The following is a 26,899-nucleotide window of genomic DNA, read 5'->3' as shown; positions in this document are numbered from 1 at the left end:
GGCTTCTTCCAAGTAACTTCCCATCATAATAGAAATGTTAGAATGCAAGAAATATGTTTCATGAGAAGTAAAACCCTCTTGTATGAAAACAACCTAGGTCTGAGATAATGATGAGATTACCGAATAAGTTTTACCTTTAATATTTTTGAGCACAAGTTACGTAAACAAAAACCGCCTGAACCATGTTGTCCAATTCTTTCGCAAGAAGATCAAACACACGCTTGTCATTGGTTAGGGATTCAATCTCTTGCAGTTTCCATTCTAGTTAGGCTAGATAATCTAGACAAATTGATGGGTTCAATATATATATAATTTTCTGATCAGACGTTGATGTTTGCTTGGTGTGTGTGAACTCTATGGAATGTATTTGCTCTGAAGTATCCTTTGATAAGGAGTCTTTTAAGATAAGACTTTGATCTGCATGCTGGTGCAGAATTCCTAACCTTAAAAGCTCCTTAGCCCAACGTGGGGCTCGAACCCACGACCCTGAGATTAAGAGTCTCATGCTCTACAGAACTGAGCTAGCCGGGCTTCTTCCTTATAACTTCCAATCACAATAGAAATGTTAGAATGCAAGAAATATGTTTCATGAGAAGTAAAACCCTCTTGTATGAAAACAACCTAGGTCTGAGATAATGATCAGATTACAGAATACATTTTACCTTTAATGTTTTTGAGCACAAGTTCCGTGAACAAAAACAACCTGAACCATGTTGTCCAATTATTTCGCAAGAAGATCAAACCAACGCTTGTCATTGGTTAGGGATTCAATCTCTTGCAGTTTCCATTCTAGTTAGGCTAGATAATCTAGACAAATTGATGGGTTCAATATATATATAATTTTCTGATCAGACGTTGATGTTTGCTTGGTGTGTGTGAACTCTATGGAATGTATTTGCTCTGAAGTATCCTTTAAAAAGGAGTCTTTTAAGCTAAGACTTTCATCTGCATGCTGGTGCTCAATTCCTAACCTTAAAATCTCCATAGCCCAACGTGGGGCTCGAACCCACGACCCTGAGATTAAGAGTGTCATGCTCTATCGAACTGAGCTGAGGCTTCTTCCAAGTAACTTCCCATCATAATAGAAATGTTAGAATGCAAGAAATATGTTTCATGAGAAGTAAAACCCTCTTGTATGAAAACAACCTAGGTCTGAGATAATGATGAGATTACCGAATAAGTTTTACCTTTAATATTTTTGAGCACAAGTTACGTAAACAAAAACCGCCTGAACCATGTTGTCCAATTCTTTCGCAAGAAGATCAAACACACGCTTGTCATTGGTTAGGGATTCAATCTCTTGCAGTTTCCATTCTAGTTAGGCTAGATAATCTAGACAAATTGATGGGTTCAATATATATATAATTTTCTGATCAGACGTTGATGTTTGCTTGGTGTGTGTGAACTCTATGGAATGTATTTGCTCTGAAGTATCCTTTGATAAGGAGTCTTTTAAGATAAGACTTTGATCTGCATGCTGGTGCAGAATTCCTAACCTTAAAAGCTCCTTAGCCCAACGTGGGGCTCGAACCCACGACCCTGAGATTAAGAGTCTCATGCTCTACAGAACTGAGCTAGCCGGGCTTCTTCCTTATAACTTCCAATCACAATAGAAATGTTAGAATGCAAGAAATATGTTTCATGAGAAGTAAAACCCTCTTGTATGAAAACAACCTAGGTCTGAGATAATGATCAGATTACAGAATACATTTTACCTTTAATGTTTTTGAGCACAAGTTCCGTGAACAAAAACAACCTGAACCATGTTGTCCAATTATTTCGCAAGAAGATCAAACCAACGCTTGTCATTGGTTAGGGATTCAATCTCTTGCAGTTTCCATTCTAGTTAGGCTAGATAATCTAGACAAATTGATGGGTTCAATATATATATAATTTTCTGATCAGACGTTGATGTTTGCTTGGTGTGTGTGAACTCTATGGAATGTATTTGCTCTGAAGTATCCTTTAATAAGGAGTCTTTTAAGATAAGACTTTGATCTGCATGCTGGTGCAGAATTCCTAACCTTAAAATCTCCATAGCCCAACGTGGGGCTCGAACCCACGACCCTGAGATTAAAAGTGTCATGCTCTACCGAACTGAGCTGGCGCTTCTTCCAAATAACTTCCCATCACAATAGAAATGTTACAATGCAAGAAATATGTTTCATGAGAAGTAAAACCTTCTTGTATGAAAACAACCTAGGTCTGAGATAATGATGAGATTACAGAATAAGTTTTACATTTAATATTTTTGAGCACAAGTTCCGTGAACAAAAACCACCTGAACCATGTTGTCCAATTATTTCGCAAGAAGATCAAACCAACGCTTGTCATTGGTTAGGGATTCAATCTCTTGCAGTTTTCCATTCTAGTTAGGCTAGATAATCTAGACAAATTGATGTTCCGTGAACAAAAACCACCTGAACCATGTTGTCCAATTATTTCGCAAGAAGATCAAACCAACGCTTGTCATTGGTTAGGGATTCAATCTCTTGCAGTTTTCCATTCTAGTTAGGCTAGATAATCTAGACAAATTGATGGGTTCAATATATATATAATTTTCTGATCAGAAGTTGATGTTTGCTTGGTGTGTGTGAACTCTATGGAATGTATTTGCTCTGAAGTATCCTTTAAAAAGGAGTCTTTTAAGATAAGACTTTCATCTGCATGCTGGTGCTCAATTCCTAACCTTAAAATCTCCATAGCCCAACGTGGGGCTCGAACCCACGACCCTGAGATTAAGAGTGTCATGCTCTATCGAACTGAGCTGAGGCTTCTTCCAAGTAACTTCCCATCATAATAGAAATGTTTGAATGCAAGAAATATGTTTCATGAGAAGTAAAACCCTCTTGTATGAAAACAACCTAGGTCTGAGATAATGATGAGATTACCGAATAAGTTTTACCTTTAATATTTTTGAGCACAAGTTACGTAAACAAAAACCGCCTGAACCATGTTGTCCAATTCTTTCGCAAGAAGATCAAACTCACGCTTGTCATTGGTTAGGGATTCAATCTCTTGCTATTTTCCATTCTAGTTAAGTTAGATAATCTAGACAAATTGATGGGTTCAATATATATATAATTTTCTGATCAGACGTTGATGTTTGCTTGGTGTGTGTGAACTCTATGGAATGTATTTGCTCCGAAGTATCCTTTAATAAGGAGTCTTTTAAGCTAAGACTTTGATCTGCATGCTGGTGCTCAATTCCGAATCTCAAAAGCTCCTTAGCCCAACGTGGGGCTCGAACCCACGACCCTGAGATTAAGAGTCTCATGCTCTACCGAACTGAGCTATCCGGGCTTCTTCCTTATAACTTCCAATCACAATAGAAATGTTAGAATGCAAGAAATATGTTTCATGAGAAGTAAAACCCTCTTGTATGAAAACAACCTAGGTCTGAGATAATGATCAGATTACAGAATACATTTTACCTTTAATGTTTTTGAGCACAAGTTCCGTGAACAAAAACAACCTGAACCATGTTGTCCAATTATTTCGCAAGAAGATCAAACCAACGCTTGTCATTGGTTAGGGATTCAATGTCTTGCAGTTTCCATTCTAGTTAGGCTAGATAATCTAGACAAATTGATGGGTTCAATATATATATAATTTTCTGATCAGACGTTGATGTTTGCTTGGTGTGTGTGAACTCTATGGAATGTATTTGCTCTGAAGTATCCTTTAATAAGGAGTGTTTTAAGCTATGACTTTGATCTGCATGCTGGTGCTCAATTCCGAATCTCAAAAGCTCCTTAGCCCAACGTGGGGCTCGAACCCACGACCTTAAGATTAAGAGTCTCATGCTCTACCGAACTGAGCTAGCCGGGCTTCTTCCTTATAACTTCCAATCACAATAGAAATGTTAGAATGCAAGAAATATGTTTCATGAGAAGTAAAACCCTCTTGTATGAAAACAACCTAGGTCTGAGATAATGATCAGATTACAGAATACATTTTACCTTTAATGTTTTTGAGCACAAGTTCCGTGAACAAAAACAACCTGAACCATGTTGTCCAATTATTTCGCAAGAAGATCAAACCAACGCTTGTCATTGGTTAGGGATTCAATCTCTTGCAGTTTCCATTCTAGTTAGGCTAGATAATCTAGACAAATTGATGGGTTCAATATATATATAATTTTCTGATCAGACGTTGATGTTTGCTTGGTGTGTGTGAACTCTATGGAATGTATTTGCTCTGAAGTATCCTTTAATAAGGAGTCTTTTAAGATAAGACTTTGATCTGCATGCTGGTGCAGAATTCCTAACCTTAAAATCTCCATAGCCCAACGTGGGGCTCGAACCCACGACCCTGAGATTAAAAGTGTCATGCTCTACCGAACTGAGCTGGCGCTTCTTCCAAATAACTTCCCATCACAATAGAAATGTTAGAATGCAAGAAATATGTTTCATGAGAAGTAAAACCTTCTTGTATGAAAACAACCTAGGTCTGAGATAATCATGAGATTACAGAATAAGTTTTTCCTTTAATGTTTTCAGCACAAGTTCCGTGAACAAAAACACCCTGAACCATGTTGTCCAATTATTTCGCAAGAAGATCAAACCGACGCTTGTCATTGGTTAGGGATTCAATCTCTTGCAGTTTTCCATTCTAGTTTAGCTATATAATCTAGACAAATTGATGGGTTTAATATATATATAATATTCTGATCAGCCGTTGATGTTTGCTTGGTGTGTGTGAACTCTATGGAATGTATTTGCCCTGAAGTATCCTTTAATAAGGAGTGTTTTAAGCTATGACTTTGATCTGCATGCTGGTGCTCAATTCCGAATCTCAAAAGCTCCTTAGCCCAACGTGGGGCTCGAACCCACGACCTTAAGATTAAGAGTCTCATGCTCTACCGAACTGAGCTAGCCGGGCTTCTTCCTTATTACTTCCAATCACAACAGAAATGTTAGAATGCAAGAAATATGTTTCATGAGAAGTAAAACCTTCTTGTATGAAAACAACCTAGGTCTGAGATAATGATGAGATTACAGAATAAGTTTTTCCTTTAATGTTTTCAGCACAAGTTCCGTGAACAAAAACCGCCTGAACCATGTTGTCCAATTCTTTCGCAAGAAGATCAAACACTCGCTTGTCATTGGTTAGGGATTCAATCTCTTGCAGTTTTCCATTCTAGTTAGGCTAGATAATCTAGACAAATTGATGGGTTCAATATATATATAATTTTCTGATCAGACATTGATGTTTGCTTGGTGTGTGTGAACTCTATGGAATATATTTGCTCTGAAGTATCCTTTAATAAGGAGTCTTTTAAGATAAGACTTTGATCTGCATGCTGGTGCAGAATTCCTAACCTTAAAATCTCCAAACCCAACGTGGGGCTCGAACCCACGACCCTGAGATTAAAAGTGTCATGCTCTACCGAACTGAGCTGGCGCTTCTTCCAAATAACTTCCCATCACAATAGAAATGTTAGAATGCAAGAAATATGTTTCATGAGAAGTAAAACCTTCTTGTATGAAAACAACCTAGGTCTGAGATAATGATGAGATTACAGAATAAGTTTTACATTTAATATTTTTGAGCACAAGTTCCGTGAACAAAAACCGCCTGAACCATGTTGTCCAATTCTTTCGCAAGAAGATCAAACACACGCTTGTCATTGGTTAGGGATTCAATCTCTTACAGTTTTCCATTCTAGTTTAGCTATATAATCTAGACAAATTGATGGGTTTAATATATATATAATATTCTGATCAGCCGTTGATGTTTGCTTGGTGTGTGTGAACTCTATGGAATGTATTTGCCCTGAAGTATCCTTTAATAAGGAGTGTTTTAAGCTAAGACTTTGATCTGCATGCTGGTGCTCAATTCCGAATGTCAAAAGCTCCTTAGCCCAACGTGGGGCTCGAACCCACGACCTTAAGATTAAGAGTCTCATGCTCTACCGAACTGAGCTAGCCGGGCTTCTTCCTTATTACTTCAAATCACAATAGAAATGTTAGAATGCAAGAAATATGTTTCATGAGAAGTAAAACCCTCTTGTATGAAAACAACCTAGGTCTGAGATAATGATCAGATTACAGAATACATTTTACCTTTAATGTTTTTGAGCACAAGTTCCGTGAACAAAAACAACCTGAACCATGTTGTCCAATTATTTCGCAAGAAGATCAAACCGACGCTTGTCATTGGTTAGGGATTCAATCTCTTGCAGTTTTCCATTCTAGTTTAGCTATATAATCTAGACAAATTGATGGGTTTAATATATATATAATATTCTGATCAGCCGTTGATGTTTGCTTGGTGTGTGTGAACTCTATGGAATGTATTTGCCCTGAAGTATCCTTTAATAAGGAGTGTTTTAAGCTATGACTTTGATCTGCATGCTGGTGCTCAATTCCGAATCTCAAAAGCTCCTTAGCCCAACGTGGGGCTCGAACCCACGACCTTAAGATTAAGAGTCTCATGCTCTACCGAACTGAGCTAGCCGGGCTTCTTCCTTATTACTTCCAATCACAATAGACATGTTAGAATGCAAGAAATATGTTTCATGAGAAGTAAAACCTTCTTGTATGAAAACAACCTAGGTCTGAGATAATGATGAGATTACAGAATAAGTTTTTCCTTTAATGTTTTCAGCACAAGTTCCGTGAACAAAAACCGCCTGAACCATGTTGTCCAATTCTTTCGCAAGAAGATCAAACACTCGCTTGTCATTGGTTAGGGATTCAATCTCTTGCAGTTTTCCATTCTAGTTAGGCTAGATAATCTAGACAAATTGATGGGTTCAATATATATATAATTTTCTGATCAGACGTTGATGTTTGCTTGGTGTGTGTGAACTCTATGGAATATATTTGCTCTGAAGTATCCTTTAATAAGGAGTCTTTTAAGATAAGACTTTGATCTGCATGCTGGTGCAGAATTCCTAACCTTAAAATCTCCAAACCCAACGTGGGGCTCGAACCCACGACCCTGAGATTAAAAGTGTCATGCTCTACCGAACTGAGCTGGCGCTTCTTCCAAATAACTTCCCATCACAATAGAAATGTTAGAATGCAAGAAATATGTTTCATGAGAAGTAAAACCTTCTTGTATGAAAACAACCTAGGTCTGAGATAATGATGAGATTACAGAATAAGTTTTACATTTAATATTTTTGAGCACAAGTTCCGTGAACAAAAACCGCCTGAACCATGTTGTCCAATTCTTTCGCAAGAAGATCAAACCGACGCTTGTCATTGGTTAGGGATTCAATCTCTTGCAGTTTTCCATTCTAGTTTAGCTATATAATCTAGACAAATTGATGGGTTTAATATATATATAATATTCTGATCAGCCGTTGATGTTTGCTTGGTGTGTGTGAACTCTATGGAATGTATTTGCCCTGAAGTATCCTTTAATAAGGAGTGTTTTAAGCTATGACTTTGATCTGCATGCTGGTGCTCAATTCCGAATCTCAAAAGCTCCTTAGCCCAACGTGGGGCTCGAACCCACGACCTTAAGATTAAGAGTCTCATGCTCTACCGAACTGAGCTAGCCGGGCTTCTTCCTTATTACTTCCAATCACAATAGACATGTTAGAATGCAAGAAATATGTTTCATGAGAAGTAAAACTTTCTTGTATGAAAACAACCTAGGTCTGAGATAATGATGAGATTACAGAATAAGTTTTTCCTTTAATGTTTTCAGCACAAGTTCCGTGAACAAAAACCGCCTGAACCATGTTGTCCAATTCTTTCGCAAGAAGATCAAACACTCGCTTGTCATTGGTTAGGGATTCAATCTCTTGCAGTTTTCCATTCTAGTTAGGCTAGATAATCTAGACAAATTGATGGGTTCAATATATATATAATTTTCTGATCAGACGTTGATGTTTGCTTGGTGTGTGTGAACTCTATGGAATATATTTGCTCTGAAGTATCCTTTAATAAGGAGTCTTTTAAGATAAGACTTTGATCTGCATGCTGGTGCAGAATTCCTAACCTTAAAATCTCCAAACCCAACGTGGGGCTCGAACCCACGACCCTGAGATTAAAAGTGTCATGCTCTACCGAACTGAGCTGGCGCTTCTTCCAAATAACTTCCCATCACAATAGAAATGTTAGAATGCAAGAAATATGTTTCATGAGAAGTAAAACCTTCTTGTATGAAAACAACCTAGGTCTGAGATAATGATGAGATTACAGAATAAGTTTTACATTTAATATTTTTGAGCACAAGTTCCGTGAACAAAAACCGCCTGAACCATGTTGTCCAATTCTTTCGCAAGAAGATCAAACACACGCTTGTCATTGGTTAGGGATTCAATCTCTTACAGTTTTCCATTCTAGTTTAGCTATATAATCTAGACAAATTGATGGGTTTAATATATATATAATATTCTGATCAGCCGTTGATGTTTGCTTGGTGTGTGTGAACTCTATGGAATGTATTTGCCCTGAAGTATCCTTTAATAAGGAGTGTTTTAAGCTAAGACTTTGATCTGCATGCTGGTGCTCAATTCCGAATCTCAAAAGCTCCTTAGCCCAACGTGGGGCTCGAACCCACGACCTTAAGATTAAGAGTCTCATGCTCTACCGAACTGAGCTAGCCGGGCTTCTTCCTTATTACTTCAAATCACAATAGAAATGTTAGAATGCAAGAAATATGTTTCATGAGAAGTAAAACCCTCTTGTATGAAAACAACCTAGGTCTGAGATAATGATCAGATTACAGAATACATTTTACCTTTAATGTTTTTGAGCACAAGTTCCGTGAACAAAAACAACCTGAACCATGTTGTCCAATTATTTCGCAAGAAGATCAAACCAACGCTTGTCATTGGTTAGGGATTCAATCTCTTGCAGTTTCCATTCTAGTTAGGCTAGATAATCTAGACAAATTGATGGGTTCAATATATATATAATCTTCTGATCAGATGTTGATGTTTGCTTGGTGTGTGTGAACTGTATGGAATGTATTTGCTCTGAAGTGTGCTTTAATAAGGAGTCTTTTAAGCTAAGACTTACATATGCATGCTGGTGCTCAATTCCTAACCTTAAAATCTCCGTAGCCCAACGTGGGGCTCGAACCCACGACCCTGAGATTAGAAGTGTCTTGCTCTACCGAACTGAGCTGGAGCTTCTTCCAAATAACTTCCCATCACAATAGAAATGTTAGAATGCAAGAAATATGTTTCATGAGAAGTAAAACCTTCTTGTATGAAAACAACCTAGGTCTGAGATAATGATGAGATTACAGAATAAGTTTTACATTTAATATTTTTGATCACAAGTTCCGTGAACAAAAACCGCCTGAACCATGTTGTCCAATTCTTTCGCAAGATCAAACACACGCTTGTCATTGGTTAGGGATTCAATCTCTTGCAGTTTTCCATTCTAGTTAAGCTAGATAATCTAGACAAATTGATGGGTTCAATATATATATAAATTTCTGATCAGACGTTGATGTTTGCTTGGTGTGTGTGAACTCTATGGAATGTATTTGCTCTGAAGTATCCTTTAATAAGGAGTCTTTTAAGATAAGACTTTGATCTGCATGCTGGTGCTGAATTCCTAACCTTAAAATCTCCATAGCCCAACGTGGGGCTCGAACCCACGACCCTGAGATTAAAAGTGTCATGCTCTACCGAACTGAGCTGGCGCTTCTTCCAAATAAATTCCCATCACAATAGAAATGTTAGAATGCAAGAAATATGTTTCATGAGAAGTAAAACCTTCTTGTATGAAAACAACCCAGGTCTGAGATAATGATGAGATTACAGAATAAGTTTTACATTTAATATTTTTGAGCACAAGTTCCGTGAACAAAAACCGCCTGAACCATGTTGTCCAATTCTTTCGCAAGAAGATCAAACACACGCTTGTCATTGGTTAGGGATTCAATCTCTTGCAGTTTTCCATTCTAGTTTAGCTATATAATCTAGACAAATTGATGGGTTTAATATATATAATTTTCTGATCAGACGTTGATGTTTGCTTGGTGTGTGTGAACTCTATGGAATGTATTTGCTCTGAAATATCCTTTAATAAGGAGTCTTTTAAGATAAGACTCTGATCTGCATGCTGGTGCTCAATTCCTAACCTTAAAATCTCCATAGCCCAACGTGGGGCTCGAACCCACGACCCTGAGATCAAGAGTCTCATGCTCTACCCAACTGAGCTAGCCGGGCTTCTTCCCCATAACTTTCCATCACAATAGAAATGTTAGAATGCAAGAAATATGTTTCATGAGAAGTAAAACCCTCTTGTATGAAAACAACCTAGGTCTGAGATAATGATGAGATTACAGAATAAGTTTTTTCTTTAATGTTTTCAGCACAAGTTCCGTGAACAAAAACCGCCTGAACCATGTTGTCCAATTCTTTCGCAAGAAGATCAAACACACGCTTGTCATTGGTTAGGGATTCAATCTCTTAAAGTTTTCCATTCTAGTTTAGCTATATAATCTAGACAAATTGATGGGTTTAATATATATATAATATTCTGATCAGCCGTTGATGTTTGCTTGGTGTGTGTGAACTCTATGGAATGTATTTGCTCTGAAGTATCCTTTAATAAGGACTCTTTTAAGCTAAGACTTTCATCTGCATGCTGGTGCTCAATTCCGAATCTCAAAAGCTCCATAGCCCAACGTGGGGCTCGAACCCACGACCCTGAGATCAAGAGTCTCATGCTCTACCGAACTGAGCTGGCGCTTCTTCCAAATAACTTCCCATCACATTAGAAATGTTAGAATGCAAGAAATATGTTTCATGAGAAGTAAAACCTTCTTGTATGAAAACAACCTAGGTCTGAGATAATGATGAGATTACAGAATAAGTTTTACATTTAATATTTTTGAGCACAAGTTCCGTGAACAAAAACCGCCTGAACCATGTTGTCCAATTCTTTCGCAAGAAGATCAAACACACGCTTGTCATTGGTTAGGGATTCAATCTCTTACAGTTTTCCATTCTAGTTTAGCTATAAAATCTAGACAAATTGATGGGTTTAATATATATATAATATTCTGATCAGACGTTGATGTTTGCTTGGGGTGTGTGAACTCTATGGAATGTATTTGCTCTGAAGTATCCTTTAATAAGGAGTCTTTTAAGCTAAGACTTTGATCTGCATGCTGGTGCTCAATTCCGAATCTCAAAAGCTCCATAGCCCAACGTGGGGCTCGAAACCACGACCCTGAGATTAAGAGTCTAATGCTCTACCGAACTGAGCTAGCCGGGCTTCTTCCTTAGAACTTCCCATCACAATAGAAATGTTAGAATGCAAGAAATATGTTTCATGAGAAGTAAAACCCTCTTGTATGAAAACAACCTAGGTCTGAGATAATGATGAGATTACAGAATAAGTTTTTTCTTTAATGTTTTCAGCACAAGTTCCGTGAACAAAAACCGCCTGAACCATGTTGTCCAATTCTTTCGCAAGAAGATCAAACACACGCTTGTCATTGGTTAGGGATTCAATCTCTTAAAGTTTTCCATTCTAGTTTAGCTATATAATCTAGACAAATTGATGGGTTTAATATATATAATATTCTGATCAGCCGTTGATGTTTGCTTGGTGTGTGTGAACTCTATGGAATGTATTTGCTCTGAAGTATCCTTTAATAAGGAGTCTTTTAAGCTAAGACTTTCATCTGCATGCTGGTGCTCAATTCCGAATCTCAAAAGCTCCATAGCCCAACGTGGGGCTCGAACCCACGACCCTGAGATCAAGAGTCTCATGCTCTACCGAACTGAGCTGGCGCTTCTTCCAAATAACTTCCCATCACAATAGAAATGTTAGAATGCAAGAAATATGTTTCATGAGAAGTAAAACCTTTTTGTATGAAAACAACCTAGGTCTGAGATAATGATGAGATTACAGAATAAGTTTTACATTTAATATTTTTGAGCACAAGTTCCGTGAACAAAAAACGCCTGAACCATGTTGTCCAATTCTTTCGCAAGAAGATCAAACACACGCTTGTCATTGGTTAGGGATTCAATCTCTTACAGTTTTCCATTCTAGTTTAGCTATATAATCTAGACAAATTGATGGGTTTAATATATATATAATATTCTGATCAGACGTTGATGTTTGCTTGGTGTGTGTGAACTCTATGGAATGTATTTGCTCTGAAATATCCTTTAATAAGGAGTCTTTTAAGGTAAGACTTTGATCTGCATGCTGGTGCTCAATTCCGAATCTCAAAAGCTCCATAGCCCAACGTGGGGCTCGAAACCACGACCCTGAGATTAAGAGTCTAATGCTCTACCGAACTGAGCTAGCCGGGCTTCTTCCTTAGAACTTCCCATCACAATAGAAATGTTAGAATGCAAGAAATATGTTTCATGAGAAGTAAAACCCTCTTGTATGAAAACAACCTAGGTCTGAGATAATGATGAGATTACCAAATAAGTTTTACCTTTAATATTTTTGAGCACAAGTTACGTAAACAAAAACCGCCTGAACCATGTTGTCCAATTCTTTCGCAAGAAGATCAAACACACGCTTGTCATTGGTTAGGGATTCAATCTCTTGCAGTTTTCCATTCTAGTTAAGCTAGATAATCTAGACAAATTGATGGGTTCAATACATATATAATTTTCTGATCAGACGTTGATGTTTGCTAGGTGTGTGTGAACTCTATGGAATGTATTTGCTCTGAAGTATCCTTTAATAAGGAGTCTTTTAAGATAAGACTCTGATCTGCATGCTGGTGCTCAATTCCTAACCTTAAAATCTCCATAGCCCAACGTGGGGCTCGAACCCACGACCCTGAGATCAAGAGTCTCATGCTCCACCCAACTGAGCTAGCCGGGCTTCTTCCCCATAACTTTCCATCACAATAGAAATGTTAGAATGCAAGAAATATGTTTCATGAGAAGTAAAACCCTCTTGTATGAAAACAACCTAGGTCTGAGATAATGATGAGATTACAGAATAAGTTTTTTCTTTAATGTTTTCAGCACAAGTTCCGTGAACAAAAACCGCCTGAACCATGTTGTCCAATTCTTTCGCAAGAAGATCAAACACACGCTTGTCATTGGTTAGGGATTCAATCTCTTAAAGTTTTCCATTCTAGTTTAGCTATATAATCTAGACAAATTGATGGGTTTAATATATATATAATATTCTGATCAGCCGTTGATGTTTGCTTGGTGTGTGTGAACTCTATGGAATGTATTTGCTCTGAAGTATCCTTTAATAAGGAGTCTTTTAAGCTAAGACTTTCATCTGCATGCTGGTGCTCAATTCCGAATCTCAAAAGCTCCATAGCCCAACGTGGGGCTCGAACCCACGACCCTGAGATCAAGAGTCTCATGCTCTACCGAACTGAGCTGGCGCTTCTTCCAAATAACTTCCCATCACATTAGAAATGTTAGAATGCAAGAAATATGTTTCATGAGAAGTAAAACCTTCTTGTATGAAAACAACCTAGGTCTGAGATAATGATGAGATTACAGAATAAGTTTTTCCTTTAATGTTTTCAGCACAAGTTCCGTGAACAAAAACCGCCTGAACCATGTTGTCCAATTCTTTCGCAAGAAGATCAAACACTCGCTTGTCATTGGTTAGGGATTCAATCTCTTGCAGTTTTCCATTCTAGTTAGGCTAGATAATCTAGACAAATTGATGGGTTTAATATATATATAATATTCTGATCAGACGTTGATGTTTGCTTGGTGTGTGTGAACTCTATGGAATGTATTTGCTCTGAAGTATCCTTTAATAAGGAGTCTTTTAAGCTAAGACTTTGATCTGCATGCTGGTGCTCAATTCCGAATCTCAAAAGCTCCATAGCCCAACGTGGGGCTCGAACCCACGACCCTGAGATCAAGAGTCTCATGCTCTACCGAACTGAGCTGGCGCTTCTTCCAAATAACTTCCCATCACATTAGAAATGTTAGAATGCAAGAAATATGTTTCATGAGAAGTAAAACCTTCTTGTATGAAAACAACCTAGGTCTGAGATAATGATCAGATTACAGAATACATTTTACCTTTAATGTTTTTGAGCACAAGTTCAGTGAACAAAAACAACCTGAACCATGTTGTCCAATTATTTCGCAAGAAGATCAAACCAACGCTTGTCATTGGTTAGGGATTCAATCTCTTGCAGTTTCCATTCTAGTTAGGCTAGATAATCTAGACAAATTGATGGGTTCAATATAAATATAATTTTCTGATCAGACGTTGATGTTTGCTTGGTGTGTGTGAACTCTATGGAATGTATTTGCTCTGAAGTATCCTTTAATAAGGAGTCTTTTAAGATAAGACTTTGATCTGCATGCTGGTGCAGAATTCCTAACCTTAAAAGCTCCTTAGCCCAACGTGGGGCTCGAACCCACGACCCTGAGATTAAAAGTGTCATGCTCTACCGAACTGAGCTGGCGCTTCTTCCAAATAACTTCCCATCACAATAGAAATGTTACAATGCAAGAAATATGTTTCATGAGAAGTAAAACCTTCTTGTATGAAAACAACCTAGGTCTGAGATAATGATGAGATTACAGAATAAGTTTTACATTTAATATTTTTGAGCACAAGTTCCGTGAACAAAAACCGCCTGAACCATGTTGTCCAATTCTTTCGCAAGAAGATCAATCACACGCTTGTCATTGGTTAGGGATTCAATCTCTTACAGTTTTCCATTCTAGTTTAGCTATATAATCTAGACAAATTGATGGGTTTAATATATATATAATATTCTGATCAGCCGTTGATGTTTGCTTGGTGTGTGTGAACTCTATGGAATGTATTTGCCCTGAAGTATCCTTTAATAAGGAGTCTTTTAAGCTAAGACTTTGATCTGCATGCTGGTGCTCAATTCCGAATCCCAAAAGCTCCTTAGCCCAACGTTAAGGAGCTTGCAGTTTTCCATTCTAGTTAAACTAGATAATCTAGACAAATTGATGGGTTCAATATATATATAATTTTCTGATCAGAAGTTGATGTTTGCTTGGTGTGTGTGAACTCTATGGAATGTATTTGCTCTGAAGTATCCTTTAATAAGGAGTCTTTTAAGATAAGACTTTGATCTGCATGCTGGTGCTCAATTCCGAATCTCAAAAGCTCCATAGCCCAACGTGGGGCTCGAAACCACGACCCTGAGATTAAGAGTCTCATGCTCTACCGAACTGAGCTAGCCGGGCTTCTTCCTTATAACTTCCAATCACAATAGAAATGTTAGAATGCAAGAAATATGTTTCATGAGAAGTAAAACCCTCTTGTATGAAAACAACCTAGGTCTGAGATAATGATCAGATTACAGAATACATTTTACCTTTAATGTTTTTGAGCACAAGTTCCGTGAACAAAAACAACCTGAACCATGTTGTCCAATTATTTCGCAAGAAGATCAAACCAACGCTTGTCATTGGTTAGGGATTCAATCTCTTGCAGTTTCCATTCTAGTTAGGCTAGATAATCTAGACAAATTGATGTGTTCAATATACATATAATTTTCTGATCAGACGTTGATGTTTGCTTGGTGTGTGTGAACTCTATGGAATGTATTTGCTCTGAAGTATCCTTTAATAAGGAGTCTTTTAAGATAAGACTTTGATCTGCATGCTGGTGCAGAATTCCTAACCTTAAAATCTCCTTAGCCCAACGTGGGGCTCGAACCCACGACCCTGAGATCAAGAGTCTCATGCTCTACCGAACTGAGCTGGCGCTTCTTCCAAATAACTTCCCATCACATTAGAAATGTTAGAATGCAATAAATATGTTTCATGAGAAGTAAAACCTTCTTGTATGAAAACAACCTAGGTCTGAGATAATGATGAGATTACAGAATAAGTTTTTCCTTTAATGTTTTCAGCACAAGTTCCGTGAACAAAAACCGCCTGAACCATGTTGTCCAATTCTTTCGCAAGAAGATCAAACACTCGCTTGTCATTGGTTAGGGATTCAATCTCTTGCAGTTTTCCATTCTAGTTAGGCTAGATAATCTAGACAAATTGATGGGTTCAATATATATATAATTTTCTGATCAGACGTTGATGTTTGCTTGGTGTGTGTGAACTCTATGGAATGTATTTGCTCTGAAGTATCCTTTAATAAGGATTCTTTTAAGATAAGACTTTGATCTGCATGCTGGTGCAGAATTCCTAACCTTAAAATCTCCATAGCCCAACGTGGGGCTCGAACCCACGAACCTGAGATTAAAAGTGTCATGCTCTACCGAACTGAGCTGGCGCTTCTTCCAAATAACTTCCCATCACAATAGAAATGTTAGAATGCAAGAAATATGTTTCATGAGAAGTAAAACCTTTTTGTATGAAAACAACCTAGGTCTGAGATAATGATGAGATTACAGAATAAGTTTTACATTTAATATTTTTGAGCACAAGTTCCGTGAACAAAAACCGCCTGAACCATGTTGTCCAATTCTTTCGCAAGAAGATCAAACACACGCTTGTCATTGGTTAGGGATTCAATCTCTTACAGTTTTCCATTCTAGTTTAGCTATATAATCTAGACAAATTGATGGGTTTAATATATATATAATATTCTGATCAGACCTTGATGTTTGCTTGGTGTGTGTGAACTCTATGGAATGTAATTTGCTCTGAAGTATCCTTTAATAAGGAGTCTTTTAAGCTAAGACTTTGATCTGCATGCTGGTGCTCAATTCCGAATCTCAAAAGCTCCATAGCCCAACGTGGGGCTCGAACCCACGACCATGAGATTAAGAGTCTCATGCTCTACCGAACTGAGCTAGCCGGGCTTCTTCCTTATAATTTCCAATCACAATAGAAATGTTAGAATGCAAGAAATATGTTTCATGAGAAGTAAAACCCTCTTGTATGAAAACAACCTAGGTCTGAGATAATGATGAGATTACAGAATACATTTTACCTTTAATGTTTTTGAGCACAAGTTCCGTGAACAAAAACCGCCTGGACCATGTTGTCCAATTCTTTCGCAAGAAGATCAATCACACGCTTGTCATTGGTTAGGGATTCAATCTCTTACAGTTTTCCATTCTAGTTTAGCTATATAATCTAGACAAATTGATGGGTTTAATATATATATAATATTCTGATCAGCCGTTGATGTTTGCTTGGTGTGTGTGAACTCTATGGAATGTATTTGCCCTGAAGTATCCTTTAATAAGCGGTGTTTTAAGCTAAGACTTTGATCTGCATGCTGGTGCTCAATTCCGAATCTCAAAAGCTCCATAGCCCAACGTGGGGCTCGAACCCACGACCCTGAGATCAAGAGTCTCATGCTCTACCGAACTGAGCTGGCGCTTCTTCCAAATAACTTCCCATCACATTAGAAATGTTAGAATGCAAGAAATATGTTTCATTAGAAGTAAAACCCTCTTGTATGAAAACAACCTAGGTCTGAGATAATGATCAGATTACAGAATAAGTTTTACCTTTAATGTTTTCAGCACAAGTTCCGTGAACAAAAACCGCCTGAACCATGTTGTCCAATTCTTTCGCAAGAAGATCAAACACACGCTTGTCATTGGTTAGGGATTCAATCTCTTACAGTTTTCCATTCTAGTTTAGCTATATAATCTAGACAAATTGATGGGTTTAATATATATATAATATTCTGATCAGACGTTGATGTTTGCTTGGTGTGTGTGAACTCTATGGAATGTATTTGCTCTGAAGTATCCTTTAATAAGGAGTCTTTTAAGCTAAGACTTTGATCTGCATGCTGGTGCTCAATTCCGAATCTCAAAAGCTCCATAGCCCAACGTGGGGCTCGAACCCACGACCATGAGATTAAGAGTCTCATGCTCTACCGAACTGAGCTAGCCGGGCTTCTTCCTTATAACTTCCAATCACAATAGAAATGTTAGAATGCAAGAAATATGTTTCATGAGAAGTAAAACCCTCTTGTATGAAAACAACCTAGGTCTGAGATAATGATCAGATTACAGAATACATTTTACCTTTAATGTTTTTGAGCACAAGTTCCGTGAACAAAAACAACCTGAACCATGTTGTCCAATTATTTTGCAAGAAGATCAAACCAACGCTTGTCATTGGTTAGGGATTCAATCTCTTGCAGTTTCCATTCTAGTTAGGCTAGATAATCTAGACAAATTGATGGGTTCAATATAAATATAATTTTCTGATCAGACGTTGATGTTTGCTTGGTGTGTGTGAACTCTATGGAATGTATTTGCTCTGAAGTATCCTTTAATAAGGAGTCTTTTAAGATAAGACTTTGATCTGCATGCTGGTGCAGAATTCCTAACCTTAAAAGCTCCTTAGCCCAACGTGGGGCTCGAACCCACGACCCTGAGATTAAAAGTGTCATGCTCTACCGAACTGAGCTGGCGCTTCTTCCAAATAACTTCCCATCACAATAGAAATGTTACAATGCAAGAAATATGTTTCATGAGAAGTAAAACCTTCTTATATGAAAACAACCTAGGTCTGAGATAATGATGAGATTACAGAATAAGTTTTACATTTAATATTTTTGAGCACAAGTTCCGTGAACAAAAACCGCCTGAACCATGTTGTCCAATTATTTCGCAAGAAGATCAAACCAACGCTTGTCATTGGTTAGGGATTCAATCTCTTGCAGTTTCCATTCTAGTTAGGCTAGATAATCTAGACAAATTGATGGGTTCAATATAAATATAATTTTCTGATCAGACGTTGATGTTTGCTTGGTGTGTGTGAACTCTATGGAATGTATTTGCTCTGAAGTATCCTTTAATAAGGAGTGTTTTAAGCTAAGACTTTGATCTGCATGCTGGTGCTCAATTCCGAATCTCAAAAGCTCCTTAGCCCAACGTGGAGCTCAAACCCACGACCCTGAGATTAAGAGTCTCATGCTCTACCGAACTGAGCTAGCCGGGCTTCTTCCTTATTACTTCCAATCACAATAGAAATGTTAGAATGCAAGAAATATGTTTCATGAGAAGTAAAACCCTCTTGTATGAAAACAACCTAGGTCTGAGATAATGATCAGATTACAGAATACATTTTACCTTTAATGTTTTTGAGCACAAGTTCCGTGAACAAAAACAACCTGAACCATGTTGTCCAATTATTTCGCAAGAAGATCAAACCAACGCTTGTCATTGGTTAGGGATTCAATCTCTTGCAGTTTCCATTCTAGTTAGGCTAGATAATCTAGACAAATTGATGGGTTCAATATATATATAATCTTCTGATCAGATGTTGATGTTTGCTTGGTGTGTGTGAACTCTATGGAATGTATTTGCTCTGAAGTATCCTTTAATAAGGAGTCTTTTAAGCTAAGACTTTCATCTGCATGCTGGTGCTCAATTCCTAACCTTAAAATCTCTGTAGCCCAACGTTGGGCTCGAACCCACGACCCTGAGATTAAAAGTGTCATGCTCTACCGAACTGAGCTGGCGCTTCTTCCAAATAAATTCCCATCACAATAGAAATGTTAGAATGCAAGAAATATGTTTCATGAGAAGTAAAACCTTCTTGTATGAAAACAACCCAGGTCTGAGATAATGATGAGATTACAGAATAAGTTTTACATTTAATATTTTTGAGCACAAGTTCCGTGAACAAAAACCGCCTGAACCATGTTGTCCAATTCTTTCGCAAGAAGATCAAACACACGCTTGTCATTGGTTAGGGATTCAATCTCTTGCAGTTTTCCATTCTAGTTTAGCTATATAATCTAGACAAATTGATGGGTTTAATATATATAATTTTCTGATCAGACGTTGATGTTTGCTTGGTGTGTGTGAACTCTATGGAATGTATTTGCTCTGAAGTATCCTTTAATAAGGAGTCTTTTAAGCTAAGACTTTGATCTGCATGCTGGTGCTCAATTCCGAATCTCAAAAGCTCCATAGCCCAACATGGGGCACGAACCCACGACCCTGAGATTAAGAGTCTCATGCTCTACCGAACTGAGCTAGCCGGGCTTCTTCCTTATAACTTCCAATCACAATAGAATTGTTAGAATGCAAGAAATATGTTTCATGAGAAGTAAAACCCTCTTGTATGAAAACAACCTAGGTCTGAGATAATGATCAGATTACAGAATACATTTTACCTTTAATGTTTTTGAGCACAAGTTCCGTGAACAAAAACAACCTGAACCATGTTGTCCAATTCTTTCGCAAGAAGATCAAACACACGCTTGTCATTGGTTAGGGATTCAATCTCTTGCAGTTTTCCATTCTAGTTTAGCTATATAATCTAGACAAATTGATGGGTTTAATATATATAATTTTCTAATCAGACGTTGATGTTTGCTTGGTGTGTGTGAACTCTATGGAATGTATTTGCTCTGAAGTATCCTTTAATAAGGAGTCTTTTAAGCTAAGACTTTGATCTGCATGCTGGTGCTCAATTCAGAATCTCAAAAGCTCCTTAGCCCAATGTTAAGGAGCTTGCAGTTTTCCATTCTAGTTAAACTAGATAATCTAGACAAATTGATGGGTTCAATATATATATAATTTTCTGATCAGAAGTTGATGTTTGCTTGGTGTGTGTGAACTCTATGGAATGTATTTGCTCTGAAGTATCCTTTAATAAGGAGTCTTTTAAGCTAAGACTTTGATCTGCATGCTGGTGCTCAATTCAGAATCTCAAAAGCTCCTTAGCCCAACGTTAAGGAGCTTGCAGTTTTCCATTCTAGTTAAACTAGGTAATCTAGACAAATTGATGGGTTCAATATATATATAATTTTCTGATCAGAAGTTGATGTTTGCTTGGTGTGTGTGAACTCTATGGAATGTATTTGCTCTGAAGTATCCTTTAATAAGGAGTCTTTTAAGATAAGACTTTGATCTGCATGCCGGTGCTCAATTCCGAATCTCAAAAGCTCCTTAGCCCAACGTGGGGCTCAAACCCACGACCCTGAGATTAAGAGTCTCATGCTCTACCGAACTGAGCTAGCCGGGCTTCTTCCTTATAACTTCCAATCACAATAGAAATGTTAGAATGCAAGAAATATGTTTCATGAGAAGTAAAACCCTCTTGTATGAAAACAACCTAGGTCTGAGATAATGATCAGATTACAGAATACATTTTACCTTTAATGTTTTTGAGCACAAGTTCCGTGAACAAAAACAACCTGAACCATGTTGTCCAATTATTTCGCAAGAAGATCTAACCAACGCTTGTCATTGGTTAGGGATTCAATCTCTTGCAGTTTCCATTCTAGTTAGGCTAGATAATCTAGACAAATTGATGTGTTCAATATATATATAATTTTCTGATCAGACGTTGATGTTTGCTTTGTGTGTGTGAACTCTATGGAATGTATTTGCTCTGAAGTATCCTTTAATAAGGAGTCTTTTAAGATAAGACTTTGATCTGCATGCTGGTGCAGAATTCCTAACCTTAAAATTTCCATAGCCCAACGTGGGGCTCGAACCCACGACCCTGAGATTAAAAGTGTCATGCTCTACCGAACTGAGCTGGCGCTTCTTCCAAATAAATTCCCATCACAATAGAAATGTTAGAATGCAAGAAATATGTTTCATGAGAAGTAAAACCTTCTTGTATGAAAACAACCCAGGTCTGAGATAATGATGAGATTACAGAATAAGTTTTACATTTAATATTTTTGAGCACAAGTTCCGTGAACAAAAACCGCCTGAACCATGTTGTCCAATTCTTTCGCAAGAAGATCAAACACACGCTTGTCATTGGTTAGGGATTCAATCTCTTGCAGTTTTCCATTCTAGTTTAGCTATATAATCTAGACAAATTGATGGGTTTAATATATATAATTTTCTGATCAGACGTTGATGTTTGCTTGGTGTGTGTGAACTCTATGGAATGTATTTGCTCTGAAGTATCCTTTAATAAGGAGTCTTTTAAGCTAAGACTTTGATCTGCATGCTGGTGCTCAATTCCGAATCTCAAAATTCCCATAGCCCAAAGTGGGGCTCGAACCCACGACCCTGAGATCAAGAGTCTCATGCTCTACCGAACTGAGCTGGCGCTTCTTCCTTAGAACTTCCCATCACAATAGAAATGTTAGAATGCAAGAAATATGTTTCATGAGAAGTAAAACCTTCTTGTATGAAAACAACCTAGGTCTGAGATAATGATGAGATTACAGAATAAGTTTTTCCTTTAATGTTTTCAGCACAAGTTCCGTGAACAAAAACCGCCTGAACCATGTTGTCCAATTATTTCGCAAGAAGATCAAACACTCGCTTGTCATTGGTTAGGGATTCAATCTCTTGCAGGTTTCCATTCTAGTTAGGCTAGATAATCTAGACAAATTGATGGGTTCAATATATATATCATTTTCTGATCAGACGTTGATGTTTGCTTGGTGTGTGTGAACTCTATGGAATGTATTTGCTCTGAAGTATCCTTTAATAAGGAGTCTTTTAAGATAAGACTTTGATCTGCATGCTGGTGCAGAATTCCTAACCTTAAAATCTCCATAGCCAAACGTGGGGCTCGAACCCACGACCCTGAGATTAAAAGTGTCATGCTCTACCGAACTGAGCTGGCGCTTCTTCCAAATAACTTCCCATCACAATAGAAATGTTAGAATGCAAGAAATATGTTTCATGAGAAGTAAAATCTTCTTGTATGAAAACAACCTAGGTCTGAGATAATGATGAGATTACAGAATAAGTTTTACATTTAATATTTTTGAGCACAAGTTCTGTGAACAAAAACCGCCTGAACCATGTTGTCCAATTCTTTCGCAAGAAGATCAAACACACGCTTGTCATTGGTTAGGGATTCAATCTCTTACAGTTTTCCATTCTAGTTTAGCTATATAATCTAGACAAATTGATGGGTTTAATATATATATAATATTCTGATCAGCCGTTGATGTTTGCGAACTCTATGGAATGTATTTGCTCTGAAGTATCCTTTAATAAGGAGTCCTTTAAGCTAAGACTTTGATCTGCATGCTGGTGCTCAATTCCGAATCTCAAAAGCTTCATAGCCCAACGTGGGGCTCGAACCCACGACCCTGAGATTAAGAGTCTCATGCTCTACCGAACTGAGCTAGCTGGACATCTTCCTTATAACTTCCCAACACAATAGAAATGTTAGAATGCAAGAAATATGTTTCATGAGAAGTAAAACCCTCTTGTATGAAAACAACCTAGGTCTGAGATAATGATGAGATTACAGAATAAGTTTTACATTTAATATTTTTGAGCACAAGTTCCGTGAACAAAAACCGCCTGAATCATGTTGTCCAATTCTTTCGCAAGAAGATCAAACACACGCTTGTCATTGGTTAGGGATTCAATCTCTTGCAGTTTTCCATTCTAGTTTAGCTATATAATCTAGACAAATTGATGGGTTTAATATATATAATTTTCTGATCAGACGTTGATGTTTGCTTGGTGTGTGTGAACTCTATGGAATGTATTTGCTCTGAAGTATCCTTTAATAAGGAGTCTTTTAAGCTAAGACTTTGATCTGCATGCTGGTGCTCAATTCCGAATCTCAAAAGCTCCATAGCCCAACGTGGGGCTCGAACCCACGACCCTGAGATCAAGAGTCTCATGCTCTACCGAACTGAGCTGGCGCTTCTTCCAAATAACTTCCCATCACAATAGAAATGTTATAATGCAAGAAATATGTTTCATGAGAAGTAAAACCTTCTTGTATGAAAACAACCTAGGTCTGAGATAATGATGAGATTACAGAATAAGTTTTTCCTTTAATGTTTTCAGCACAAGTTCCGTGAACAAAAACCGCCTGAACCATGTTGTCCAATTCTTTCGCAAGAAGATCAAACACTCGCTTGTCATTGGTTAGGGATTCAATCTCTTGCAGTTTTCCATTCTAGTTAGGCTAGATAATCTAGACAAATTGATGGGTTCAATATATATATCATTTTCTGATCAGACGTTGATGTTTGCTTGGTGTGTGTGAACTCTATGGAATGTATTTGCTCTGAAGTATCCTTTAATAAGGAGTCTTTTAAGATAAGACTTTGATCTGCATGCTGGTGCAGAATTCCTAACCTTAAAATCTCCATAGCCCAACGTGGGGCTCGAACCCACGACCCTGAGATTAAAAGTGTCATGCTCTACCGAACTGAGCTGGCGCTTCTTCCAAATAACTTCCCATCACAATAGAAATGTTAGAATGCAAGAAATATGTTTCATGAGAAGTAAAATCTTCTTGTATGAAAACAACCTAGGTCTGAGATAATGATGAGATTACAGAATAAGTTTTACATTTAATATTTTTGAGCACAAGTTCTGTGAACAAAAACCGCCTGAACCATGTTGTCCAATTCTTTCGCAAGAAGATCAAACACACGCTTGTCATTGGTTAGGGATTCAATCTCTTGCAGTTTCCATTCTAGTTAGGCTAGATAATCTAGACAAATTGATGGGTTCAATATAAATATAATTTTCTGATCAGACGTTGATGTTTGCTTGGTGTGTGTGAACTCTATGGAATGTATTTGCTCTGAAGTATCCTTTAATAAGGAGTGTTTTAAGCTAAGACTTTGATCTGCATGCTGGTGCTCAATTCCGAATCTCAAAAGCTCCTTAGCCCAACGTGGGGCTCAAACCCACGACCCTGAGATTAAGAGTCTCATGCTCTACCGAACTGAGCTAGCCGGGCTTCTTCCTTATTACTTCCAATCACAATAGAAATGTTAGAATGCAAGAAATATGTTTCATGAGAAGTAAAACCCTCTTGTATGAAAACAACCTAGGTCTGAGATAATGATCAGATTACAGAATACATTTTACCTTTAATGTTTTTGAGCACAAGTTCCGTGAACAAAAACAACCTGAACCATGTTGTCCAATTATTTCGCAAGAAGATCAAACCAACGCTTGTCATTGGTTAGGGATTCAATCTCTTGCAGTTTCCATTCTAGTTAGGCTAGATAATCTAGACAAATTGATGGGTTCAATATATATATAATCTTCTGATCAGATGTTGATGTTTGCTTGGTGTGTGTGAACTCTATGGAATGTATTTGCTCTGAAGTATCCTTTAATAAGGAGTCTTTTAAGCTAAGACTTTCATCTGCATGCTGGTGCTCAATTCCTAACCTTAAAATCTCTGTAGCCCAACGTTGGGCTCGAACCCACGACCCTGAGATTAAAAGTGTCATGCTCTACCGAACTGAGCTGGCGCTTCTTCCAAATAAATTCCCATCACAATAGAAATGTTAGAATGCAAGAAATATGTTTCATGAGAAGTAAAACCTTCTTGTATGAAAACAACCCAGGTCTGAGATAATGATGAGATTACAGAATAAGTTTTACATTTAATATTTTTGAGCACAAGTTCCGTGAACAAAAACCGCCTGAACCATGTTGTCCAATTCTTTCGCAAGAAGATCAAACACACGCTTGTCATTGGTTAGGGATTCAATCTCTTGCAGTTTTCCATTCTAGTTTAGCTATATAATCTAGACAAATTGATGGGTTTAATATATATAATTTTCTGATCAGACGTTGATGTTTGCTTGGTGTGTGTGAACTCTATGGAATGTATTTGCTCTGAAGTATCCTTTAATAAGGAGTCTTTTAAGCTAAGACTTTGATCTGCATGCTGGTGCTCAATTCCGAATCTCAAAAGCTCCATAGCCCAACATGGGGCACGAACCCACGACCCTGAGATTAAGAGTCTCATGCTCTACCGAACTGAGCTAGCCGGGCTTCTTCCTTATAACTTCCAATCACAATAGAATTGTTAGAATGCAAGAAATATGTTTCATGAGAAGTAAAACCCTCTTGTATGAAAACAACCTAGGTCTGAGATAATGATCAGATTACAGAATACATTTTACCTTTAATGTTTTTGAGCACAAGTTCCGTGAACAAAAACAACCTGAACCATGTTGTCCAATTCTTTCGCAAGAAGATCAAACACACGCTTGTCATTGGTTAGGGATTCAATCTCTTGCAGTTTTCCATTCTAGTTTAGCTATATAATCTAGACAAATTGATGGGTTTAATATATATAATTTTCTAATCAGACGTTGATGTTTGCTTGGTGTGTGTGAACTCTATGGAATGTATTTGCTCTGAAGTATCCTTTAATAAGGAGTCTTTTAAGCTAAGACTTTGATCTGCATGCTGGTGCTCAATTCAGAATCTCAAAAGCTCCTTAGCCCAACGTTAAGGAGCTTGCAGTTTTCCATTCTAGTTAAACTAGATAATCTAGACAAATTGATGGGTTCAATATATATATAATTTTCTGATCAGAAGTTGATGTTTGCTTGGTGTGTGTGAACTCTATGGAATGTATTTGCTCTGAAGTATCCTTTAATAAGGAGTCTTTTAAGCTAAGACTTTGATCTGCATGCTGGTGCTCAATTCAGAATCTCAAAAGCTCCTTAGCCCAACGTTAAGGAGCTTGCAGTTTTCCATTCTAGTTAAACTAGATAATCTAGACAAATTGATGGGTTCAATATATATATAATTTTCTGATCAGAAGTTGATGTTTGCTTGGTGTGTGTGAACTCTATGGAATGTATTTGCTCTGAAGTATCCTTTAATAAGGAGTCTTTTAAGATAAGACTTTGATCTGCATGCCGGTGCTCAATTCCGAATCTCAAAAGCTCCTTAGCCCAACGTGGGGCTCAAACCCACGACCCTGAGATTAAGAGTCTCATGCTCTACCGAACTGAGCTAGCCGGGCTTCTTCCTTATAACTTCCAATCACAATAGAAATGTTAGAATGCAAGAAATATGTTTCATGAGAAGTAAAACCCTCTTGTATGAAAACAACCTAGGTCTGAGATAATGATCAGATTACAGAATACATTTTACCTTTAATGTTTTTGAGCACAAGTTCCGTGAACAAAAACAACCTGAACCATGTTGTCCAATTATTTCGCAAGAAGATCTAACCAACGCTTGTCATTGGTTAGGGATTCAATCTCTTGCAGTTTCCATTCTAGTTAGGCTAGATAATCTAGACAAATTGATGTGTTCAATATATATATAATTTTCTGATCAGACGTTGATGTTTGCTTTGTGTGTGTGAACTCTA

At 37.5% G+C, this 26,899-nt stretch overlaps 9 non-coding genes across 9 annotated transcripts; all 9 read right to left on the bottom strand.

Moving 5' to 3' along the window:
- Nucleotides 1–3,757: 3,757 nt before the first annotated feature.
- trnak-cuu (transfer RNA lysine (anticodon CUU)) lies at nt 3,758–3,831 on the bottom strand. Its single transcript has one exon. It is a non-coding gene; the product is annotated as a tRNA-Lys (tRNA).
- A 979-nt stretch (nt 3,832–4,810) lies between these two features.
- On the bottom strand, nt 4,811–4,884 carry trnak-cuu (transfer RNA lysine (anticodon CUU)). Its single transcript has one exon. It is a non-coding gene; the product is annotated as a tRNA-Lys (tRNA).
- A 979-nt stretch (nt 4,885–5,863) lies between these two features.
- trnak-cuu (transfer RNA lysine (anticodon CUU)) lies at nt 5,864–5,937 on the bottom strand. The gene has a single exon. It is a non-coding gene; the product is annotated as a tRNA-Lys (tRNA).
- Nucleotides 5,938–6,392: 455 nt separating this feature from the next.
- trnak-cuu (transfer RNA lysine (anticodon CUU)) lies at nt 6,393–6,466 on the bottom strand. Its single transcript has one exon. It is a non-coding gene; the product is annotated as a tRNA-Lys (tRNA).
- Nucleotides 6,467–7,445: 979 nt separating this feature from the next.
- trnak-cuu (transfer RNA lysine (anticodon CUU)) lies at nt 7,446–7,519 on the bottom strand. The gene has a single exon. It is a non-coding gene; the product is annotated as a tRNA-Lys (tRNA).
- Nucleotides 7,520–8,498: 979 nt separating this feature from the next.
- trnak-cuu (transfer RNA lysine (anticodon CUU)) lies at nt 8,499–8,572 on the bottom strand. The gene has a single exon. It is a non-coding gene; the product is annotated as a tRNA-Lys (tRNA).
- Nucleotides 8,573–10,073: 1,501 nt separating this feature from the next.
- On the bottom strand, nt 10,074–10,147 carry trnak-cuu (transfer RNA lysine (anticodon CUU)). The gene has a single exon. It is a non-coding gene; the product is annotated as a tRNA-Lys (tRNA).
- A 6,474-nt stretch (nt 10,148–16,621) lies between these two features.
- On the bottom strand, nt 16,622–16,695 carry trnak-cuu (transfer RNA lysine (anticodon CUU)). Its single transcript has one exon. It is a non-coding gene; the product is annotated as a tRNA-Lys (tRNA).
- A 980-nt stretch (nt 16,696–17,675) lies between these two features.
- Nucleotides 17,676–17,749, bottom strand: trnak-cuu (transfer RNA lysine (anticodon CUU)). Its single transcript has one exon. It is a non-coding gene; the product is annotated as a tRNA-Lys (tRNA).
- Between the last annotated feature and the right edge of the window lie 9,150 nt (nt 17,750–26,899).

This window comes from Platichthys flesus, chromosome 20, assembly GCF_949316205.1.
Source record: "Platichthys flesus chromosome 20, fPlaFle2.1, whole genome shotgun sequence".
Taxonomy (NCBI): domain Eukaryota; kingdom Metazoa; phylum Chordata; class Actinopteri; order Pleuronectiformes; family Pleuronectidae; genus Platichthys; species Platichthys flesus.
The sequence above is the reverse complement of the archived record's forward strand: the minus strand, read 5'-3'. Positions and strand labels throughout refer to the sequence as shown.